Source organism: Mus caroli, unplaced genomic scaffold, assembly GCF_978045245.1.
Source record: "Mus caroli unplaced genomic scaffold, Mus_caroli_1 scaffold_4, whole genome shotgun sequence".
Classification (NCBI taxonomy): Eukaryota; Metazoa; Chordata; class Mammalia; order Rodentia; family Muridae; genus Mus; species Mus caroli.
This window is the reverse complement of record NW_028227259.1, coordinates 25,447,501-25,466,766: the sequence shown is the minus strand read 5'-3', so window position 1 is coordinate 25,466,766 and position 19,266 is coordinate 25,447,501. Positions and strand designations below refer to the sequence as shown.

Sequence of the window (19,266 nt, the reverse complement as noted above, 5' to 3'; positions counted from 1 at the left end):
TGTACAGCATTCATTCCTCCAAATCCGCCAGGCCTGACTTATGGTCTCCACAAGCAGCCGTCCATTTCCTTAGGGCTTAGGTCCTCCCTAGACTAGCTCTGATCCAAAGGAAGTATTGGGATTTTACGAGTCAGCAACTGTTCTGGTGACTCCACAGGAGCCCAGGTCTTTTGGAATAAGGACTGTGACTGGACTGGATGCATTTGAAATCCCGTTGGTCTGTGTACTTCTTGAAATGTGCCTCTTAATCTGCTTCAAGTGCCAGTCTACTCCATCATCGAAGCCTGAAAGTGACCTAGGCCCTCTTTGTGACAGAAGTTGAGGGAACGCTCTGGAGAGAGGCCATTGGGTTGGCTGGCTACTGGGTGGGGATGTGGATGGGCAGGCACAGAGGATGGGTATGCCCTGGGGTGAAAATGACTGGCTGATCACTGAGGAGTGTATGGAGACCCTGTCTGCAGCATCACACTGTGGGGTGGGAAAGCAGATGAACCAAAAGTCATTCCTGAACTCAGAGATGGTGGTGGAGTTCCATAAAGATAGACACTGGTTGACAGTGAGTTCTGCCACTTGGGAGCTGCACCATGGTTGTCGAGATCTAGAATATTTGGGGACTCTCTGGCCTCTCCACAGATTCATCAATCTTTTCTTCTTCTGGACCAGAATTGTGTCCATCAGGAGGAACAACCTTAGCAGTCACTGCATCCATTTGAGTTGGAGGAGTTAAGGCAGAATTTAGTGTCTCACAACCTTGCAGACTAGACAGGACATTCTTCTCTGGGAAGAGGGAGCATGGAGGGTGACTCCCTGGGGGTCCACTTGGGCTTCTCTGGGAAGGGAGAGATCTCTGCCAATCAGAAAAGCCCTGTGGACATGTATAATGAGGAGTCCTCTGATAGGGGTGGTAGGAAGGCAGAGAAGAAGGCTGGTAGGTATATCTCATTCCTTGCTGAGGATGGTACCTAGGAAAGAGTCCAGGTTGGGGACCATTATCCTGGAACGCCCTGGGAGGAAAGGACTGAGGCTGTGATCCTGAGGACTTTCCTCCCATCATAGAGCCCAAGCCTTGCAAACTTGGACTCATAGAGTACTGTGTAGCTGAGTTAGAGTATTCTATGCCAGGCATGTATAAGGGAGAAAACTGGTTCACCTTGCCTGCCATCCAACCGGGATCTGTGCAAAGAGATGTAGTAGCATTCGGTCCTATGCATAGCATGGCTTCTTGCAATGTTTTACCCCTGGGGCAGATTGGCTTTTCTGGATCACTACCATCAAGGCCCTTCCCCTCTGAACTACAGGGAGATGCTTCACCAAGGACCTCATTTTCAGGTAGATTCCCCATCTCTGCCACTATGGAGAAGACTCTCAAACAGCCTTGCACAGCTGGGCTGCTGTAGCTATTGTCCAAAGGCCAGGTGTTCTTGTTCTTTGATGTGTTAGAAGTGTCTGCAGAGTCTGAAGCATCACTATTGAGTCGGAGGTCCTCTGTTTCCCTTTCTTGTGGTGAGCTTTGCCTGGTACCGCTGGCTTGCAAGGGAGGTGCAGGGTGAAGTAGTTGTTTGAGGTATACCCCCTCTGAAGAACAAATGCTTGCTGCTTTCTCTTCATGTCCAGGCAAAGGCTCTGGGTCTTCCTCAGGCTCTTGTGTTTCAGTCATCTCCTGTGTACTCCCAGGGTTGTCCAATGCATTCTAGGGCTCTGACACACATACTGATGACGAATGAGCTACCTTTGGAGAGGGACCAGTTATTGGGGAGGAGTGCGCTAGAGGGGGGTGGTAAGGCATACCTGGGGGAAAGACTCCGGAGGGGAGCTGCTTCATGGCAATCATTTCAGGGCTGTCCATCATGGATTCCCCTACTTGTGCCCCCCGGGGCATCTGGGAGGGCCCTCTGAATCCAGGACTTGGTGCTGGAGTTGGAGGTGTCTGCAAACCATGTCAATCAGACTTACAGGGTGGCTGCATATACCCTGAGGAAGGAACACCATGAGGTAGAAAGCTTGACTGTTTAGTCCACTGGTTTGGTGGGATAGGTTGTCTCATCACTCGGCCATCCATCACATGACCAATGGTATGAGGGTGGTGAGAGGGTCCTGGACCCAGGTGGGGCTTCTCAACTGGCCCCAAACATCCAGGGTTTACAGGACCATGGTTCCCATTCCAAACAGTAGGGTGTCCTCGATTTAGATACTTGTATGAATGATAAATATGACCAGGAGGAATTTCAGACCTTTCAGGAAAGTCTGGGGGTCGGGCTGGAGTCCCACCATGCCTAGAAGGAATAAATCCTGCCTGGAATGGAGCTGGTGGATACATGTTTCCAACTTGACTGGGACAATTCATCTGCCCAAGCTGTAAGGATGGGACATGTGACACCATATTGGAAAGGTCTGAAGCACTGAGCAGGGATCGCCAATGGTTGCTAATTCCAACTGGAGACTGTATAGCAAAGGTTGGGTGTTGCAAGGGCTCCTCTGGGGGCACCTCTGGAATTCGAGAGGAGCCATGTAAGTTGATGGATTCTGATCCTTGAAGAGAGCCAAACATTCCTGGTGCTGCTGGCTTCATCTGGTTTAAAAGGGATGCGTGGCTAGGCACCCTACCACAATGCAGTGGGCAAGAAAAGCCTTGTCCATTTGATGTGCCGACCTCTGGAGGGAGTTGTATGGAACTGCTGCTCTGATTGTCCCCTGAGGAGGCAGCTCAGTGTGCTGCGGGCAATGATTTTCCCCCATTCTTTACTGGTGGCTGTTTCCTGCTGTACACTTTTGTGTTTCTTGAGAGAGTCCAAACATGGCTTCCACTATTTCTACCAGACTGACTCCTTCTTTTTTAGCATTTTTCATCCTCTTTGATCCAAAATTCTTCATCTGTGTCTCCATCTTCACCAGGAAAGTGTTTTGTCATGGCCCGATGGAAACACTGCTCTAAATTGTCAGACATCTTGGTATATTCATTACTGTCACCATTGTATTTTCGGCAATTTTTTAACATGGTCTTCGTGACATTTACAAATTGCTCCTTGGTAAAATATGAACCTCCATTTAATTTCTTCTCCATGCTTGAAATATCCATGGGGTCTTAATAATCTGGTAATAGTTGGGGGCATAAGATTATTCCACAGGTTCCAAGAAGGGCCAGGAATCCTTGTGAGCCTTCGCCACATCTAGAACTTTTACATGGCTGTGAAATCATCATCCAATTCAAAGAGGTCCTTGGTCTTCTTCCATTCCCTCATAGGAGAATTCAGATCCAAATGGGAAAGTTCTGGGGGTAGCTCTTTGCCTTTAGCCAATAGCCATGCTCATTCTTCCCTGAGCTTTCTCCTCTTAGCCCAGACTTCCACTGCCTTGACCTTTTTCCTCCTTTTCCTGCCTTCTCTCCTCCTTTAACATCTGATCTTGCTCCTTCTTCTGCACTGCAAGAAAGATCGGTCGTTCCTCCTCCTCCCACCTGTGCTTCTGTTTTTCTATCTTGGTGAGCATGGGAGTTTCCTCTAGCTTGATGAATTGGATGGGCAGGTGGACAGATATAAACCTGTGTTGCAGCTCTGGCTTTGTGCCCTGTGGACGATTTCCCTTGTGAGCAATCATGTTGCAGATTTCAGGCAGGAAGTCCTGCTAAGGAGCTTGTAGAGTTGCTGCTCTTGGAGAGAGGTCAGCTCTCAGGAAGCTCTCAGTAACCTGTCTCCATTCTTCTGTTAGACACAGGATCCACCAAGTACCTTGGCCTGCCCCTCCGGATCCATTTCTTTTGTGTAGGTCAGATGTCAAGGAGTTTTCTTCCTGCTTTTCACTGGATATAATCTCCTCCTGTAGTTTTTTTTTCGTTTTGCAGGCCTTCCTCTTCTTTTGTCTGATTTTCCAGGAACATTTGAGACATTTTTTTTTTTTTTTTGCCTTTCACTTTCCCTGCTCAAGGAGAGTTCTCCATTGGACCTTCCATGTACTAAGTCTTCTTTGTACATTTGTGTCCCATAGAAGTACCAGTACAGTGCACCTGAATTGTCTTCACCTAGAGGTTCAACTCGGAGACTGTCTGCATCCAGACCCTTGAGAAGATCAAAGACATCATCTGCAACAAGCGGGTAATCACAGAGGAGATGCAGGATCTCTACTCATGTACGCAGAGGAAGGTTTGAAAACTGGGATCTCTCAGAGGATTGGGCTTTCCTTCTTCAAGCTCACAACCTTAGTTAACAATATCTTCCAAGTAGCTGTGGAATGTCTGAGACGTGATACCTCTTCGCTAATAGCAGCCTTGAAGCAGGCAGGCAATCAGATCACTGATAAATACCAAGTCATCTCTGTGAAGAGCTGCCTCTAACTCCTCGATCTCGAAGTTGAGCAGGCATAACGCCTTGTGAAAGAACAAGCAGAATTGTGCGATGGCTGGGACTTCCCACCAGGAGCAGAGCATGCCCAGCATGGCCATGCAGCCTTCCTCTGGGCACATCTCCCTGCTGTGATTACTCACTCACTCTTGCTTGCTTCAATCTTGCTTGCTAGCTCCAACTCTGGCCATGGGGCAGCGCCTCTCACTCAGCAAATGGCAGCTCCCTCAGCTTAGCAAGAGCTCAAGCAGAGGCGGGCCAGGACAGGGGTAGTGCACTGGGGGAGTAGCTTGCAAACTCGCTCAAGCAGCCACATGCTTGCCCCCTCCCTCAATGGCTGTCCCAACATCTGACTTAGTTATGGTTTTACTGCTGGGAACAGACACTATGACTAGGGCAAGACTTATAAAAACATTTCATTGGGGCGGGCTTACACGTTCAGACGCTCAGTCAATTATCATCAAGCATGACAGCATTCACACAGGCATGGCAAGAGCAGAGCTGAGAGTTCCACATCTTCACCCAAAGGCTGCTAGTAAAAGACCCATTTCCAGGCACCTAGGATGAGAGTATTAAGCCCACACACACAGTGACATGCCTACTGCAAACAGGTCACACCTATTCCAACAATGCTACCCATCCAAATGGTGCCACTCTCTGGTACAAGAGTATACAAACCATCACTACTTGGAAGCATATTACAGCAACAGCATGAAATAGACTGACGGCTGCCTTGTAACAAATTTCCTACAGATATGGTAAGGGGGCACACCTTACCAGAGAGAACTTTGTATCATTAGGAAAGATGTCTGCATGATGTTAGCATGTTTATACAAGGTCCATGGCCTCAACAGGAGCACTTTCAAGGAGGACAGAGAATGTGTGTTTTACTTGAAATAAAGGGCTTCAGCACTGTTGCTCAGACTGGTCGGTGCCGATTTCACCTCACTCTATCCATGCAGAGGAACCCAAGTTGTCCTCCCACCTTCCTTTTGAGCAAGGTATAGGCACAAAAAGACCAGGACGCAGAGCTGGTGTCCAATTCCTCAGTTATGCTCAATTTTTAACTAATGTTTAAACAAATACAGTGTGGTCACTTATTATTGATAGTCTTCACATCTTACTGAGGGCACCAATTGCTTGACTACAACCAACTCTCTAAAAAGTCTGCGCCCTGGGACATATATCAAGATCAATCTGGCATGGAGGTGCATGCACACTTTCCTGTACTGAACATAGAAAGGTGGAGGTAGAAGTTTGATGTATGGTAAATTGGCCACCAAGTTCACATTGTGTTCCTGGATTTCATCTCAGGACAAGGATGTGGAGAGTCTCTGATGGCTTCTGTCTAGCCCCTTGAAAGATTCTCTGAGCTTTGGCCTCAGCACTTAATACTTCCTGCTGGGTCAGCAACACTAAAGGAAGCTAAGATTGTCATCAGCACCGTATCACGCTACCAGCAGTGGATATTAATCAGTTGTTCAGATGATGATACTCACTTTCATTTTTTCCTAATGTGGGCTAAGGGAAACAGAGAACATAGTCCTTAGAATGGAAAGATCATTCTCACTTCTCCATCTTCCCAGAAAGAAAGACTGGAAGGGAGAGAATGGTAAGTTCTTTATAATAGAAAAGACTTGGTAAGAGAGGCCTTTGATGTAGCGTGTGATTCAGTGTTGTTTTCTGAAACAGGGTCTCAAATACCCCATGTGGACCAAGTTAACCTTGAGCTCAGACAATTCTGCTTCCACTTTCCTATATTTGAGCTTCCAAGTGGGGCCTCCAAGTACTGTGGAAACATAACTAGTCATTGTGAGAGACCTGGATAATCTAATGCTAAGGCATGTACAGCACAGTATAGCAAAAGTCATTGATTTCTATGTCTGCCCCCTATTTCAGATAGTTGCTGTCATATGACAGCCAATCATCAACAGAGAAAACAACTTGACTCAGCAAAGTCATGGTGTCCACATTCTGTTGTGTTCTGTATGAGGTTTGTTAATTTTACAATGGTACATAAACCATTCCATGGGACCCCTCAAATTAAGGGTCAATATGCAGTTATATCTAAAATGGCCTGATCTGAACAGAGCACTGGATACTTCCCTAACTTTGAATGAACTAATTTTGTTTTTTCATTTGTTTTTGTTTGTTTGGTTGGTTTGGTTTTTGGGTTTTTGTTTTCTGTCTTTATAAGTTAACAAAGATAGATTTTTTGAGCTATGGCTCCGGCACAAATCCTGAGCAATGGTTCTGATCAATCAACTTTAGGGTCTGCATTTAATGAATCATTCATGTTTGACGGAAATTGGGTTTTGTGTGGTTTGTGGGGCCAAACATGAACCCAAATACAAGATGCTAGGACCTTGCCCAGTCAACGAACCTATGTCTATAGTATTACCCTATACTTTCTGCCTGCACATCTGCACCTCTGTTGAATATATTATTTATTTCATACAGAAACTCATGGTCTAGCACACAGAGGGCTATAAGCAATACTGATCGGTGAGATTGGTGCAATGAGAAAAGCCCCCACACAATCTGATGGTCACACATTGGTGGCTCCATATTTCAGTTTCCTTTGCCAAAAGATCTCTAGAATGTTGTCAGAAGCATGATGACTGCATGTCTCCCTCCTAAGGGATCTTGAGGCAAATTTCAAATGCTAAACACAAGGCTTCATGAGTGTGGTCCCTAACACAGACCCACACTGCAACCAGCCCTGAAGGCTCAGCATGGATGAGATTTCATGCACCTGTATATGATTAGACAGGAGTAGATTTTGCCTGCATATTCAAACTGGTATGATTTCTCACTAAGTTTTAATGGCTCCTATTGCTGATTGAGGAAAATTTAAGGTAGGATGAGATATTTCTGAGAAGGGTTTGGAAAGGAAACACAGAGTTAGATACATAGGAATTACTTAGGTGTGGCCAATCAAGCCTAGAGCAAACCCTGGCTTTGGAAGGAGGATGTGCTCAATGGCTATGCCCCAGGAAAGAGCAGCTCAGCTTCCTGTCAGTACAGGGAGAACATTAGCAGGGAACCAAAGGCTTTATGTAGTCCATGACATCAGCAGCCCCTTCTTGGACATTCTATTGTCTCCTGGAGAGTTCTAAGCAACCTCTGTGATGTCACCAGTGTTGTAGTTACAACAAGCTGACTGAGATTTCTCAGTCAGAGACTGGACATTGCAGTGATGGCCCTGCTTGCCCGACTTGGTAGACTTTTTCAGAGAACCAATGTGGATGGGAGAGAGACCAGAGAGGGGAGGAAGGATGCTGGCCTTCCATCTGAGAGTAATGAAGGACGAAGGAGGTGGACTTGGCGAATGAGCAGTAAGTCCTGAAAGGGAAGTGGATGTTGAGCTTCCTGGTAGGGGTGGCCTGAGCTGGCCTTTCTAGTAATGTGGAACTGGAGACTCTGGATAGCAAAAAAACTTCCATGGTTATCACAATTCTTGAATCATCAAGGATTTCAGAACAGTACTTTTCCATCCCCTAAGGCAGGAGTTGGCAAGGTCAAAGCTGTTAGGCTATGAACTTCAAGTCTTGACTTGCACTGGGTATTGTGGGTGTTACTTAGGGACAGAATGAGACCATCAGGAGTGACAGCAGGTCTAAGCTATGCCAGTTTGAGGGAGGGAATACCTGCACTTCAGTCCAAGGCTTCTTTTAGCTCCTGTAGTTATCTGACATTAGTCACAGGGAGAGAATGGTGCTCCAGACCATGATGTCATGTTCTCAGAACTACTCTGACCTCCTGTTTGTGACAGTTCCTACCTTACCTTTCTTTATCACCAATTGTGGGTGGCAGCCATTTCTATACTGTAAACAAAGAACAAGCAGTTGATAGACCCAGAGGGGGATTCTATTTTTATTTCTGGGATGTTTTGTGTTTCAGGGGGGAAGTTGATCATTGTGATGAACATATTCTCCCCCTGCCTGACTTATTAAGCCAATTCCTTGGCTTAGAGTAACAGGTTGGATATCTGAGCATCTCCAAGATCTCAAATACTTGTGATAGTGAATTTGTAGTCTGACTTGTGAAACCACAGGGCTCAGGGCTCTGAAGCCAAGTTGTACCCTGAAGAAGACATCTCTCTGGTCCTCATAAGCACGTTTAAGGGGGAATGAGGATACATCTGGCTACTTACATCACCTGATCTCTCTAGAGTGATGGTAGAACTGAGATCCACTCAGAAGAAATCTAATGCTGGGACCAATCTCTTGGTGGTGTCACTAGGTTACAGGCCTTTTTCCTTCTCTTTGGTAAGTCCACACTCTTTGCATTCTCACATCAAGTATTCTTGTATTCATCTACCTACAGTGGCTCACAGACAGACATCATCCCCTATACCTGTCATGAGCAAGGAGCAGTTTGAGAAGGAAGAGAACGAGCTGATCAAAGAGATCCAGCTCACTACCCAGGAGACAAATGAGCTGAGAGATCGCCTGATCTATGTGACCGAGGGATCCATGAACAAGAGGTATACGTTGCTCCATACCTGTGGTGTCATTCCGGGGTCTGCAATGCCTCCATCTTATGCTTTTAAAGGGGTGGGTTCTAGGAAGCTATACCACCAGAACATAATTGGGCCTCACTTCATGCCCCTAAATACTTAGAGGAGTGGCCACACCTGAAGTTTTGTCATGAGCGAGAAGGGAAATAGACTCTTCTGCTCCCTCCACTTGAAAAGAGGAACTTGGAGTCTGAGTGAAGAACTCAGGGATAGAGGCAGTGATGATTTCCTAGGGTTCATTTGGAAAGCCTTTGACAGGAGGTTGCTAGGTGATGGGAGTTTGTAGTTGTGTTTTTACTTGTTTCGAAGGTGACTGAGTGTTGGAACCTCCAGGTAGCAGCTGGAGGGGCCTGGTCCCACATGGTTCTTCTCAGTGCTTGATTAGAATGCCTGAAGTTCATGCCTGTTCCTGTTTGTCTGTGTGCCTTATACTCTGAGGCAGTAATGTTGCATGCATTACTCTACCTCTCATTGTGTTCCCTTTGTCTCTGTCTCTCTTTCTCTTTCATTCACTCACTCTTTGTTTCTCCATCCTGTGTATAGGTCTAAGTCTGTGAGTCTATGTGCATGCACAGGTACAGACCTGTGAATATGTTTTGTATGTTTTTATTTCTCTCCACAATTTGGAATCTAGGGGTAGGTGTTTTGGCCTGAGGATTTACTTACCTAAGAGTATCCAGGTGAGGTGGGTCCTGAGGCCTGGTAGTCCCCACTTTAAATAGCATTGCACTTTGACTATGTTGTCACATGTGTTAGTACTTTTGTATTTTTGGGGCAGATTATAAATCTGTGGTGATGTCTGGACTCATCTCCAGAATTATATATAATAACTGTCTCTACAGTATTAGGTATCCAGGAATTAGAATCCCTTTTATGGAAACAGGGGAAACACCATCACAGCTGTTTGGTGGGTAAAGACCTGTAGCCTAGACCCCTGAGAACATAACTGCTTAGTCTGCCCTTCAGACCTACTGAGTAACGCAGGGAGCCAGGGCACCCTCAATCTAGATGCCTAGCTTCTGGTGTTCAGGGGCCAGGATAGCCAGTTTCCCAAGGTTAAGAAAATCCCAGCATTTAGAATGCAGTGTGTGGTTTCCATGGCTGCAGTAGTCCAGGACCCAGCCTGAGTTCATGTGTTACTAAAAGCCTAAGTTTATGGAGTTCTGTCTTCCTGGGGCCAGGCCCTACCACAGGCCAAATGGACACTATAAAGAACTGAAATTAAAGGAGAAGGAGATCATGACATTCCTACATGAATTAGAGAACAAGAACATGGAGGCCCGAGAGAACAAGCAGGAGCTCATGAAGGAGATAAATTTCTATCGGTAAGTACTTGTCTGGGAGGCCAACACTTGTGAAATGGCCATTTCTGCCTTCCTTTGTTTCTGGTCAGGAGACTGCAGGTCTGGTTCTATACTTTATGCTTTTTAGGCATCAGTGTCCCTTGGATTTTTGGACTCAGTTTTCCTAGGTCTCTAGGAGACTGTTACCACTGCCAGTGTTCTCCAGGCATCCTCAGGAGCCTCTAAACAGACAAGTGATTAAGATCATCAGAAGGTTATTATGTTGTACTGGGCCTGTGGGGCTCAGGCAGGGTTTTACAGAGCTAAGTGAGGTGTAATATGAGGATAGAGTGCCCTCCCTTTGGTTCTAATGACTACCCTGATTGTAGTTGCACCCTACTAATTGGTATTGTTCCAATGCATGGGCTGTCATGAGTAGATGGAGATCCCTGTTTCTTTTGGAAAAACATGGACCCTTTTGGTGTTTGGACTGCAGCACAAATTTCTTCTTCCATGAAATGGCTATTTGCTGTTTGTATAGCTGTCATGGATGTATTCTGGTGGATTGTATTAGGTCTTCACAGGAATCAGGGTACATGTCAGGTTAATGGGACCTGTAAGTAGAAATGGGAGGAGGAGGCTGCAGGAACTTACCAAGCAGAGTGTGTTTCCAGTAACCTGCACAGCCGGCTCCTGCTGGAGAAGAATCTTATAAAGAAGAATTTGGCAATATTGCAGCAGGAGAAGAAGGAAGTACTGGCTGATTGGGCCGTCATTCGTCAATGTTTGATGGAGTTGAACCTGAGTGGTACAGAAGAACAGGAGAAGACCAACAACCTGGAGACTAAAGAACATCAGGTAGGGACAAACAATTCGGCCAGGCTATGACTATCTGATAATTGGCACAATAGAATCTATCTTTGCTTCCTCCCACCAACTTTCTAATCCATACTTCCAGCAGCCGCCCTCCTCATGGAATGTAGCTGTTCTTTGCTCTTTTTTCACACAAGTATTCTGGGAAGTTAGCCTCTTGTGAGACTCTGAATTAGCCTCTTTGGAGGCACTATTATCACTGGCAAGTGAACCTTTCAACTCTGCTTTAGTCTTCTGTCCACTCAGGGTGACAGGTGAATAACATGTCACATTCTTGCATGCATGTCTTCAGATAGGTGGAATTCTATGTGGAGGTTTGAGTGAATTCTGGGTCCTATCTGCAGATTTCACATCAGTAATTTCAGTTAGCATATTAATGTTGACTGTCCAGTAAAGATGAGGTAGTGGGAGATAAAGGTCTGACAGCTGCCATGCCTTTCCCCACCATTCCTGTGTCTTAGTAACTGCCTTCCTTTCCCAGGTCTCAGAAACTGCTAGAGAGCTGGGATTGGCCACAGCTAAAGAAGAGACCATCTTGCAAAATGAGTTGTCATGCCAGGAGGCCCCTGCTGACCCTGATCTCCAGCATCCAGAATCTTCCTCAGATGAATCTTCCTCAGATGAATCTCTTTATATCACATGTCCTGAGTGGGAATAGGCCCTAACTAGGAAGCCATGGCTGATTCAGGGTGTTATTCCCTTTTCTCTTCAGACAACGCCTCTTGGCAGAGAAAGGAGGTGACTGCACTGCTAACAAATGTCCAAGAGGAGTAACAGGCTATAGGTCTGTGCTGCTAAAAGTGCAGAAAAAAGATGAACAATAATTTTTTTTATAGTTTTGTTTGATGATTTCATTTTTTGTTCTTAGAGTTGTTGCTATGTTATTTAGAAGTTATATGTTCTTGTTCTTGTATTTCATTGTTTATTTTTGCCTTTATCTCTATATTAATTGAAATTGTAAAACCTATTCTTTAAAAATTCTATTTCTTATGCAAAAAATGGATTTGCAAGTCGTGACTTTTGAGACCATCTTCCTTATTCAGGTTTTCTATCCCCTGCTGTAGACCTAGAACTCACATCCAGAGATGGATGTTTGTAAGTTCCAGACAGCCAGGGCTATATAGTAAAGTCATAGCCACCTAGGGGTATACAAGGTGATGAACTTTTGTGTATCAATAATTTTATTTACCCCATGGACACACACTTGGTGATGTAATCACTGCCATACTGCATCCATGGTGACATGAATTCTCATACTCCTAACATATAGCACTCTGTCACACACATTCATTCCTGATTCTGTGAACCAGATACTGAGGAATATACAATCATTGTTCTAGAGCTGCTGAGGATATAAACACATTCAGAAAGGAATACAAAATAAATCAGGAAGGCCAGAGCCATATGCCTCAGTTTACTTGCAACAGAGCATCAGTGATAGAGGCGAACAATAGCTTCCCTTTGGTTCTGGCCTGAAAAGGTCAGAGCCATTAACTGGGAGAAAGTTCAGGGGTCGTCCCTCCTGAAAGGGAGGGATGTCTAAACATGGCTTTCTGTGAGCCAGAGTTTTTCCTTGTTTCTAGTCAAGAGTTAATATTTACCGGGAGAGGAAAATATCCTTGGGTCTGCAGATAACAGTTTCTTCTTGTGAAGTTTGTTCTCTTTCTGAGGAAATGACTCCAAAAATGATAATATTGTCTGCCTGGTGCAACTATGTAAAAATGTTATTGTTTGGGCCTAATTGGCAAAGTCATAACCCGTGTTTTTAAGCTGTAGAAATCAGTAAAGCTTTGCTTCTTGCCACCAGAGCAGTAGTCTGTCTGTTTCTTTAAGGCATTCGCGAAGCTCATCTTCTTCAAGTGATAACCACACAGCAGACATAATGACCTTCCATTTCTTGCTGGGAAATAGCTTTTAATAGATGCTGTTGTCCTTGACCATAAACTTGCTTTGTTTTGCTGTTGCTGATTAGACTTATGTTGAACATTTATGTGAATGGGTGTTTTTCCTACTGAATATAATACTGTATGTGGCTCCTCCTGAGGGACATTTCCCTCAGAGCATAGATGGAATCACAACCATTCCTGGAGATGATTGTTAGGTACCATGTGGGTCTTCTAGTGAGTAGCAGATGCTCTAACCTGTGAGGCATCCCCACACTTCCTGCCGTTGGCTTTTGCCCTTCCAGTGAATATGCTGTATTAGATGAACAGGTTCAAATCCACTTGAGTGGAGAATCTCAGAAGATCTGTAGGTACAGTGCCTGACCTGCCCACACTCAGTGTCCTAGACTGCCAGGCATGTATACACGGCTCTGATATTACCACTGTTATTTCTGTGTTCAGACCCTTTTAAGTGAACAAAAAGGGGTGGAAGGAATATTGCTGTTTGTGTGCTCTGCTCCCTCAAGAGTCCCTAAAAACAGGTGCAGTCAGGTGAAATCTTAATTGATCAGATAAGGCTAGAGGCTCTTATTGGGCAGGGGGAAGAAAGGCAGAGCTGAGATTTTTAGAGAGGGGAAGTGAGATGGAGAAGAGAGAGAGAATGAAGGACAAAATAAGGAGGAATAGGAAGATGGTGCTGGACTACGGGGCTCTAGGGGCCATAAGTAACTGGGGATTTCATAAATGGGAAATAGAGTAATGTAGGTACATTTTCCTGATCTAAGTGTGCAGGTTGTATTTGTATGTGTTGAGTTTTGCATTGTTTACATGGGCATTTTGTGGTTGTAGATTTCCCCTAATAAATTTGTCTGGCATATTACAAGGGTTTTGTGTTATTATCTTAAGAGGTAAAGGGGAAGTGTGAGTGGCAACCAGCTCATTGGAGGCTAGCCACAGGTCTTGGATGGCATTGGAAGTATGAACAGCCTGGCAGCAGCTAAACATGGGAAACAGGGCAATAGTGCTACATGGGTCTGGCCACTCAAGGTTAATGAGATCGTCTTTCCTGTCCCTAACCACTTTAGCATGGATTGGGTTTTGTTTTTATGTTTTGCTGTTTTTCTTTTTTGTTTTTTTGTTTATTTTTTTGCTATAAGCTACAATAATGTATTTCTTTTTGTTCTAAGCATAGTAGCAAACTGTTCAACTTGAAAAAAAAAAAAAGATCCCTCATGACCTGTTTTTTTGCCTGTGATCCAAGCCCTCCCCAAACTGTGTAAAATCCCTGTGTGATAAGTTTGTTGCAAAGTGGGAGTCTTAACACAAGAACAGGGTAGGTGGTGAAGTGAAGGGTGTAATGTGTAGGCAGCCGCACGCCCAAAAGATGCCCTGGACCTCCAGTACACCAGTGCCTTAAACAAAGCCATTGCACAGGTTCCAGCCCGAATCTGGCGCCAAACCCTCTGAGAGGGTGTTACACATCAAAGGGTCCGACATACTGACAAATCCCAGGAGGACACATAGCTCTCCACAGTGCTGGGGTGGATATAGGCGGTCCTCCAGGGGTTTCCCTGAGTTCCCCAGTAGCATGGAGGTGTTCCTGAAATAAAGAAAGCTGTTGAGAAGAATCTGACCTTGTTGCATATTTTCTTGCTGGACAAGGTGAGCACAACAGTAATGGGGAAATCTGGAAGAGTATTGGGTGGCCTAGGGCAAGCCAGCTGCTGTAAGCACTCAGCATACACACCTATTATCCCCTGCTGTGTCTACTCTTATCCATATTTGTACATGTAAGAGACTTTTCTGTCAGCTTCTGTAATTTGTACATAGTTATTTAATTTGGGTTATAAAAAAGTTTACTGTAAGAATGGCATATTAAAACATGCTTCCCTGCACCCAAATTCAGAATAGCTACAGTCACAATCCTGTAGAATACATACTCCTCTTGCAAACAAAACAGGTTCAGAAACCAAAAATATTAACAATAAATAACAAAAAAAAACCCCATCCACACAGATCAATTTTAAGAGTTCAGATGTCATAGGATCTATTTTCTTCTTTACATGGAATTTTAACTCCAGAAAGGAAGGCAACATAAAGTGAATTACCATGCTGTATGGCCTACTGTGCAAGGAGAAGTGACTTGGGCATTTCCAGTACTGTATATAAAGAAGGTATTCATAACAAAGCTGCCTGTCACAGTTGGGATTTGCTACACATCTCATAGAAGTCTCTTCTTGGTCAAATCCCCCTAAGTTCTCCCTGATTTAATCCTAAGAAAAGCCTTGAGCTGCAGTGCAATGGACAAAGATTCAACCCAAGACAGCCACCACCATGCAAGTGACTAGTAGAGGCTATCCTACCTATGCATGCTTTGGACCTAAGTAGCCAAAAGTGGCTTTCCCTGTTTCTCCACAGGAGCTAGCTAAGCAACTGTGAATCTCAACCAGCTACAGCAGTCTCCAGGCCCAGTCCCCTGCACTCCTAAACTTGGACCTGACTGAAAGAAAAGATGGGAAAAATCTAATAATAATTCCTTCGTTTACTTCTATTGCTGCTAACATAATCGTTATTGTTGTTATTCCCAGGGAAGGCCCTGGGTCTACACTGTAATAAGCAATAATATTGATCTCTTTTCAATAGCTAGGCAGCTGTCAAAGCATCTCACTTAAACAACATCAATGTGAGGTCTGGATTCTTATCATCAATGACAGATAAGGAAGCCAAAGCTCAGTATGATGGACCCACTTGCCCAAGGCTGTACTTAGAGCATGGCGCTGAGAAAATGTCAGTCTGATTATGGTCACCCACTCTTCCTTCTCTGATACCACACCCAGCTGGCAGGGTAACAGACCATCTGCCCATATACACCTTTGAAGTAGTCCTGACCCCTCATCACTGCTCCCCCTAGTGGTCAAAGTGATCAATGCTCTACTCCCTACAAGCAAGAGTGAGCAAGTCCTCACCTTGTGAGGTGAGTGAGGACTGAATGAGGCACAGGGGAGCCTGGTACTCTCAAGGGTCCAGTCATGAGGCTGTGGCTCTCCAGCTGGCTCCACAGCCCACTCCCTCACCCTGTCCTTGATGTGGTGATGTGCTGAACCCATGCTGGTATAATAGCCATCTTTGCTTTCAACTTTCTAGCTCCTATTAATTCTGTCTATCCAGAAAGGTGACAAACTTACTCTGCTTAGAAAGAAAAGCAAGTCTGAAACACAAGAAAAATAACACTAATTTTGTTATGTTTTGGTTTTTCGAGACAGGGTTTCTCTGTGTAGCTCTGGCTGTCCTGGAACTCACTTTGTAGACCAGGCTGGCCTGGAACTCAGAAATCCACCTGCCTCTGCCTCTCGAGTGCTGGGATTAAAGGCGTGCGCCATTACTCCCGGCAAAAAATAAAACTTTTATGCTTTTGTTTTACTTTTGATTTTTCTTTTAAAGTCCAGATCTACCCTCTGTCTCTTCCACATCCCATACCTCCTCCCCTGTCCCTCCTCCGTCCATGAGGTTCCCCAAACCCACCCCACCAGACCTCTAAACTTGCAGAGACCTCAGTCTCTTTAGGGTCAGTTGCATCTTCTCTGACTAAACCCAGACCCAGCTATCCTTTCCTGTATATGTGTGAAGTCATAGCCACCTAGGGATCCACAAGGCGATGGTCCCTTGTGTGTGGATCATGTGGCTTACCCCATGTACACACACTTTAAGACGTATTCACCTCCATACTGTATCCATGCTGTCATGAATTCTCCTACTCCTAACATAAAGTACTCTGTAACACACATCCATCCATGGCTCTGTAGCCAAACATTGAGTAATATACAGTCATTGCAGTGCAGCTGCTGAGGAAATAAAAACAATCACAAAAGAATATAAAATAAATCAGGAAGGCCAGAGTCATGTGCCTCAGTTTTGCTTGCAATACAGCATCAGTGATAACCACACACCAGATATAATGACCTTCCATGTCACTCTGGGAAATAGCTTTTGATAGATGCGGTGTCCTTGACTATAAACTGCTGTGTTTTGTTGGTGCTAATTAGGAAGGACAATTGAAGCTCCCCTTTTGCCATAGAAGATCTAAGAATATATTGTGGAAGTACTTGTTCCAGGTGACTGTGTAAGTATTTACTGAATAGAACTGACTCAGCCTGGAGATGAATCAGAGAGTTAATGTGTGAAAGAATTAATCCCCTCTCATTGATGTCAGATAAGGGCATCCTTTGGTACATATGCAGCTGGAACCATGGGTCCTCTTTGGTTAGTGTTTTGTCCCTGGGAGCTCTGGGGGAATCTGTTTGGTTGATTTTGTTGTTCTTCCCAAGGGCTTGCAAGCCCTTTCAGCTCCTCCAGTCCTTCCCCGACCTTTAATATTCTTGAATTCAGAGTAACTTAATATTTATAAAATAACTGAAGGGATTTTCTTTTTCCTGTTTTTCTACTTTCTTGTTCCTGTAAACTTTCTCCTTCAGCTATATCAAGACTTTGTTTGTGTGTGAGTATATGTGTGTGTGTGAGTGTTTGTGTGTTTGTGTGTTTGTGCATGTGTATTTGTGTGTGTGAGTAATTTATGTGTTCTGCTTTGTTGATGTTTATTTAACTTCTCTAAAGGTTCTCAGGAAGAAGGCTTCTGGAACACACCCATCTCACTTCCCCTAAGTCCTCTTCTCAAACTGTATAGTGTGCTCACCAATAGGGATTTACCTTCAAGTTTTAGGAGACAAAACAGGGTGAAAGCAGTTGATTACTTGTATTGTCCCTTGGGCTCCCTTAACCATCAACCCAAAGGAGGTTTTCTATGCCTCGTAATATGTATTTTTTTATGTAGTCTATGGTTCCTGAGGGAAGCATTATCACACCAAGTAATTATGTATGTGTGTGTGTATATATATATATATATATACACACACACATACATTGTGTGTGTGTGTGTTTGTGTGTGTGTGTTTGTGTGTGTGTGTGCATGCAATTTTAGATAAATATAACATTGTATACTTTTTATATTTTCTCAAGTATATTTTCTTTATTTACAATTCAAATGTTGCCCCTTTCCTAGTTTCCTCTCCAACCCCCCCCTAATCCTACCCTGCTGCCCCTGCTCCCCCACCAACCCACTCCCATTTCTGGTCCTGGCATTCCCCTGTACTTGGGCATAGAGCCTTCACAGGACCAAGAGCCTCTCCTCGCATTGATGTTCCCTCTCTTCTTCTACAATGTTCTTTCTCCTCCTTCAACAACTACACTTCTGTTTTTTCCATTCTTTACTTCATATCACCTGTACCCGGCTATAGCTCTCTCTAGAGCTTCTTCTTTTCATATATGGTCTTCCTTTTCTTTCATGTCTTCTGTGGTTGCTCCAAGTTATGGACTTACATCTAAAGATTGGGAGATAGGAATCACAAATGATCCACATCATGTGGAGTTTGTTCTTCTTGTGTATGGTTTATATCACTCAGTGTATTTTTTAGGTTCATGCATTTAGCTGAAACTTTCTTGATTTCATTTTTCCTCACAATTGAATAATGCCTTGTGTGTATGTGCCCTGTTTTCCTTATCTTTTCATCAGTTCAAGGACATTTAGATGATTTAAATTCCCTATCTATTGTGACTACTGTACCAAGGAGCATAGCTGAGCAGATTACTCTGGAGTTGGATGTCATTCCATTGGACCATAGGTAAAAGAGTGGAATGTTGAGTCATATGGTAGATTTACTTTTAGCTCTTTCAGATTTCCCCACATTGGTTTACAGAGCAGATGTATCAACATGTAAACTCATGAGTAAGGGTTTTTCTTTTCCCACGTAATTTTCTGGATTTATCATCATTTCTTTTTTATTTTTTCCGTTTTTAATGTCTATTGAAAATAGTTTTTTTATTTTCTTTTTGTATTACATATTTTTTTCATTTACAATTCAAATGCTATCCCAAACATCCCCTATACCTTCCCCAACCCAGCTCCCCTAACCACTCACTCTCACTTCTTGGCCCTGGCTTTCCCCTGTACTGGGTCATATAAAGTTTGCTAGACCAAGGGGCCTCTCTTCCCAATAATGGCCAACTAGGCCATCTTCTGCCACATATGCATCTAGAGACAAAAGTTCTGGGGGTTCTGATTAGTTCATATTGTTGTTCCACCTATAAGATTGCAGACCCCTTCAGCTCTTGGGTACTTTCTCTAGCTCCTACATTGGGGGCCCTGTATTTCATCCTTTAGATGACTGTGAGCATCCATTTCTGTATTTGCCAGACACGGGAAAGCCTCACAGGAGACAGCTATATCAGGGTCATTTCAGGAAAATCTTGCTGGTGTATGCAATGGTGTCTGAGTTTCGTGGCTGATTATGGGATGGACGTCTGGGTAGGGCAGTCTC

The 19,266-nt window shown here is 44.3% G+C and overlaps 1 pseudogene; it reads right to left on the bottom strand.

The window, feature by feature from the left end:
• Positions 1 to 92: 92 nt before the first annotated feature.
• Positions 93 to 19,266, bottom strand: part of LOC147005036 (chromatin remodeling regulator CECR2-like) — a 68,738-nt pseudogene continuing 49,564 nt past the window's right edge.